Below are 5,867 nucleotides of genomic sequence, written 5' to 3'. Positions count from 1 at the left end.
GAACTCCTATAAAGTTAAGTGCAGAATCAAAAGCTTTGGTTTTGCAAATTCTTAAAGTAGCAGTTGTTCTTCGTTTTCTTAAACAAGGCCCTGAAAAACGTCTTCTTAAATTTCAAACATTTTGAGCTTGAACGAAGCTATCAAGTCAACTGAGAGCTGATCACTTGTGAGTTCAGATTATATTCCATAGGAGGTGAACGAAGGAATGATAGAATGTATGAAGAATATCTTCAACCATGCGTTTATTTTTCAGGTTTTCTTCGCAACTGCTTTTTTTTTGTTACTTATGGTGATTATCTGGAAATAGAACTTGTCATAAATTTTCGATGAAACTTAGCACACCTTTGTCAAGGAGATGATAAAAACGTAACAAAAAGGGGCGTCACCATGCTTGTTTCCCTGGTACGACACTGAAAAATACGACTATTTGACAATTGCCACGCATCCCAATGCTGAACAAATTTAGTTCGATTTTATAAATGTAATCCAACGTATAACGCGTTCACAGCTTCCGAATATTCAGTGCGAACTGATTGATTGAATGTTTCAGTGCTAAGTACCATATTTAGAAACCCCTCGCTCTTGTTGTTCCAAATATGGTACTTAGCAAATTGAATATTCAGAAGCTTGCTTCCCAGCACACAAGGGGCCGTTACACGTTTCAACCCTTACGGGTTTCTGTCTGTAGTTAATTCAAGTACGTACCTGAAAATTGTACGTATTTGAATGCCTTTGTGAGTGCTTAACGCTCCATGATAGATTTAACTTGAATGTGGGCTGTTCAACTCGTGATTGCTCCTTCCGCACAATTTATGAAATTGCCAAAAAACTGGCCATAGATTTTTGCCTATTATTTTTTCACTACTCCACGAAGACACCATTCCCAGCAAATATAAAAAAATACGGGTCACTGTACTTGTTCAGGAAGAAAATGCCATTCATTGACGGATTATGCTTGGCGTCAATGAAAATCCGCCATTTTATCAATGTGCCCGAGCTACTACGCACCCCAATGACGCAAGAAATTGTGTACAGTAGGGTTGCGCAATGCAAAACAAGGGAATCACCTTAACCGCTACGATCTCCGATTTTCATGAATTTCAATTTTTGCAGTTCAGATGTATGAACATATTATACGCATTGTATAGCATGCAGAATTTACGTCTTGTTGGCAGGTGGTGTTATCTGGTTAGTTGCTGAACCGTCTGAAAATGCTCCACGCCGTCGCCTTTGGGAGTCTGGCCGGGGTATCGACCATCCGCACCTTCCCCCTCAGTCCACCTCAGTGTGACTCGATGGGTTTTTTCAGGTAATGCTATGGTTTTACTCTCACATCAAGACTGATTTCCAGGTAATTTTAACTTTCTGTGGTGCTGTGTAACGTAGGACCTTTCTGAAAACCCTTTATGCTATTGATAACTTTCTGAGGAAACATACATATCTTTATTTCGAAATGAAACACAAATTGCTGTGATAAACATCGTGAAGTGACGCATTTTTGTGTGGGATTTCCCCACACTTTGTCAGCATCGGCGGTGTGGCTACGAGAGCTCAGTGTTTGTCACGTGGTCGCTATTAAGGCGAGAGAGGACCCTGGGGATGAGAATGAATGTTTGTGTGTGGCGGCCATTACTCTTCGCGGTTGTTGTCATTTGGCGAATTTCGACTTGTTTTCTCGGTGCGATTAATTTACAAGGTAAGGAGAAGTCGTCTTCCTTTGTGACATTTGTATTAAGCGAGTTGTGCCAGCTATAGTGCAAGGAGTCACGCCTTCAAACTTATATCGGACAGATATAACATAATGACAAAGTCCAGTATTGTCCTGTAGATTTACAATTAGTAATTTGAGGTTCCCTCTTCTAACTACGATTTGTTGACACGTTGCGTGACGGCGCTAGTTTCTGTGAGATTCGCAAGTTAAAAAACTAATACCTTTAAACTTCCTGTCAAAAAATTTTCACATTTACTGGCAATGTTAAAACAGAAAAGCTAGTTAATTTGTAAAAGTATAGTTTACGTACAGGTTTGTAAGCTGGAAGCACGAATACTCCTATCTGACAATTGCACTTGCCTGCTGATTTATCCAGCTTTATCGTAAACAAATTCTCTTCTGCTTCTAGCGACTGATTCCAATATTTCCGCTGATGAATAAAAGTAGGCGGCATTTACCTCTTTGTCGAACACAAATATTTCATGAGTCTCTGAAGTAGTGTGTTCATGCCTGAAGCTCGTTGACTCTAACACATTTTGGCAGTTAATTGCAAAAGATTTGGTGGCTGAGAAACTCATATGCTCAAATGCACCCAATTGTAATGCGTTACAAGCTCTAGCCTGCAACATGTTTACTTCAGTGACTCTTAACTCTGTCAATCACCGCCCCCTCCGTCCCCTGTGATAACTTGGGGCTACGTCCAGCTTTGTCGGCTGACTGGGAAATGCACAAAGCACAGTAAATGGGATTTCCCATTGAACGGAACAGTGGAAATTTTCTTACCATTTGCTAAATTTTCCAGTTTCCATTCTCTCATAAGCCGAAAAGAATTGCAAATGGGAAGCGCCATCTCGTTGGGCTAGTTTGCTGATTTAGGAAAAACTGTTACCATTATTCAACGGTCATCCCAACCGGTTTATTCTGATGTTCTGACAAATGGTTAGCATCCCTAATTTCCTTGAAACTAGAGGTCCAAACATGTTTCTCCCCTAACCGTTTTCTCGTTCGCAGCTTGGGGATTCTACGGAATCGTTACTCGACATTTATCACTATAAAATGGCAAAATGTATTACATTTACTGTAATGCTAATCATCACCGTTCATTTGACTGAAATCCCACATAAGTACGCATTGCGGACCTAGTGTTTTTAGCCTCGACGTTTCGTACATACATTTTCAAAAGTATCCGTTGTAATTTTGAAAATTATTTACATACAAATTTCCGTAGGTCTGAGACCGAGACTAAGAAAAACGATCTTAGCAAAAATCTAAAAATAGCAGTTACCAGGAGTCCATAAACAGGATGATCTTACAACTGAAATACCAGTTCTATGTAACCTCATTTTCACAGATCAAGCTATTTTAGACGAGTTTTTAAATAAGATTTGGCTTGCAGGAGTGACTATACTCGATCCCATGGATAAGAAATTCGCATACAGTTAAGATTTTTGCAAAGGTCTACTTTCGAGGAAAAATCAATTTAAAAATAAATTGGTCTTTAAAAACGCTTCTCCACAAATACAATAAAGTTGTACACTCCTATAATAGTCAGCATAAAGAGCCGGAATATTTTTTGTAATAAAAAAAGCAAATCCGGTTTGCAATCCAGTAACAAGTAGACAAAATATCACTTCTCATTAAAAATAATCGAAAAACTACGGGAGAATTTGTAAATACAAAGTCTGAAACCATTTTGCTTGTCCCCGAATAACAATGTCATGGCTGCACTTCGCTCTGTGCAATAATGCGGACGCGATCTGTTGACTTACACTGTTCATAAAAATGTTGAATTTTCCTCCTTGTTAGATTCGGTCTCGATAAAATCTCGAAGCCTGGTTAGCGTTATCAACGCAATTTTTGCAATTGCGTAGAGAAGCCTGAAAAATTCAGGACTTCAACGGGGTTTGAACCCGTGACCTCGTGATACCGGTGCGACGCTCTAGCCAACTGAGCTATGAAGCCACTGACGTTTGGAGTTGGTCATTTGTGGGTTCTAATCTTCCCGTGAGGAATGAATCATGTTCCCATAAAGTTTTTAAAATTTATAATTAGATTTCACCTACGCTACGAATGCAGGATCCCATCCATGAATAACAGCGTACAACTTCGTTGTATTTGTGGGGCGGTGTTTTTACAGACCAAGTTATTTTAGATTGATTTTCCAGCGAAGCAAGACCATGCCAGCCAATAACAAGTCCTGCAATGAGAAATTATTACCCATTGGATTCAGAATGGTCACTCGTGCAAGACAAGTTTCAAGTTCAAGTTTATTGTTTTGCTTCGGTACAGAGTATATAAAATAGCTATTGGCGAGGAAGCCCAAAGGAAACCACTGGGCTTTGAAGAGATAGGCTCCCTCAAATGATTAATTAATATACGAAGTATTAACAGAAGTATACATGAAATTTGTGATAATCCTGATTAGCATAAATTGATATTTTGCCGTCACGTAGCAGAGGCCTGGTTGTGAGCTGCAGGCGCTTTGAGTACCACGTGATCATGGTTTGTATTTGGCGATCGTTTAGCGAGTGAGGCATTCTATGGTCAGCCTTCGCCGCGTGCACAAGTCCTGTTTCGTTTTTTGTCCTTTCGAGCTGAATTAGTGTTTAATGCCTTCGTTAGGCGGTATATGATAGGGTTCATTTACATTGTAAGTAGTGTCTTTCAATTAGAATTCCCTAGAACCCCGAGGGTCGCACCACTGCCTTGGTCGGGGTGGGTTTTTATGGATTTTCGTGTCCGGCTCTGGTGCTTTGCTTTTCTCTTTATTTTAGAATTGATGTATTAATATATTTGTACCTATTCCAATGCTTAATCTGAAACTGCACGGTGGCTCGGCTGGCCAACGCGCCCATATATCACCTAGCTTGAATGTCCAGTGGAGTAGTGGAGGCAAAATATGTCAGATTGGGGACAGCTATTCTTAGAGTTAGAGTTAAGTTTCCAAAATCCTGAATTCAAGATTTTGGAAGCCAACATTCATAAAACGCTAAACTTAGGCATAAAAACTTTTGTTTTGGCCTTATTAGGCCTAAGGTTACCTTTTATGTATGTTTAAGATAGTTGTTGTATTTCTGTATTTCTGGAGTCAGGATTTAGGCCTTCCAAAATCTTGAATTCAGGATTTTGGAAACTTAACTCTAACTCTATTGTCATAACTGTGCGAAAATAACTCTATTGCTAGTCAACCTCGTCAGGTTATAGGCGGAGCTACTGGACAGTATATGAAACATTAAAATATACATTACTAGATAACTGCATTAAATATAGCTTAGGCTAAAAAAACGAATTGGGAAAAATGAAATATTATAAGAAGAGGACTGCTTTCAGTTTACGGGAAAAAGGTGGCGATACTTTTTGCATTTGAATTTCAAAACTAAGAGAGTTGAAGAATCTAGGACCTTGGAAACAAATAGAGAATTTTCTTATTTTAGTCCTTCAATAGGGAAATGAAAAAAAAAAACTGACTCCGAAATTCTTGTTTCAAAAGAATGCACTTGGCGTGTCACTAAAAACATATCATGAAACAGTGACAGCTATCATCAGTAAGTAAGCCAAATTTCTACAGATACGTAAATTTTCCTATTTGAAGTTTGTAGATACTCTCAATATTTAAAACTCTATGGGAAGCCAATTGTAGCAGTATTCAATAAATGAATATTTCAATTGAAAGAGTCTATTCCAGTTCAATTCAACGCATAAATTTATGTTCAATATACCAGTTTTTGGTTCAACTTCCGATTCTGAATTCAACAATTTTTGCATTCAATACACTTTGGTATCCTTCAATGCGATTTCTTCGGTTCAACCTTTTCTTTTTAAATTTCAAGAGCACATTTTGCGTTCAACACTTTTTATTTCGTTTAACGCGATTTACTTCCGTTCAACGATTTATTGCACAGCGGTTGAGAGCATCATACATTGATTACTAACCGACAGAAACCGACAAAGGTTGGGTTTTGAGATTAAATAACGTTTTAGGCCTAATTAATTCAAAGATTAGCTTTTGTGAATGGTTTGGGTTGTTTCAGTCGTGGGAAATCGCAGAAACCAACCTTTTTTGGTTAGTATTCAATGTATGGTGGGTCATACATGGACTATTCCAGCCTCCCGTGACCTCACGAGATCAAGAGGGACTAGGCAATAGTGGTCAACC

At 38.7% G+C, this 5,867-nt stretch overlaps 1 long non-coding RNA gene across 1 annotated transcript in view; it reads left to right on the top strand.

Annotated features, from left to right (window-relative positions):
• Positions 1 to 1,625: 1,625 nt before the first annotated feature.
• LOC138049127 (uncharacterized) overlaps positions 1,626 to 5,867 on the top strand; it is an 11,702-nt gene continuing 7,460 nt past the window's right edge. Inside the window, exon 1 of the long non-coding RNA XR_011132306.1 lies at positions 1,626 to 1,696. This is a non-coding gene — a long non-coding RNA (uncharacterized lncRNA). The remainder of the gene's footprint in view (positions 1,697 to 5,867) is intronic.

The sequence above is a fragment of the Montipora capricornis genome, chromosome 5 (assembly GCF_036669925.1).
Source record: "Montipora capricornis isolate CH-2021 chromosome 5, ASM3666992v2, whole genome shotgun sequence".
NCBI classification, from domain to species: domain Eukaryota; kingdom Metazoa; phylum Cnidaria; class Anthozoa; order Scleractinia; family Acroporidae; genus Montipora; species Montipora capricornis.
The sequence above is the reverse complement of the archived record's forward strand: the minus strand, read 5'-3'. Positions and strand labels throughout refer to the sequence as shown.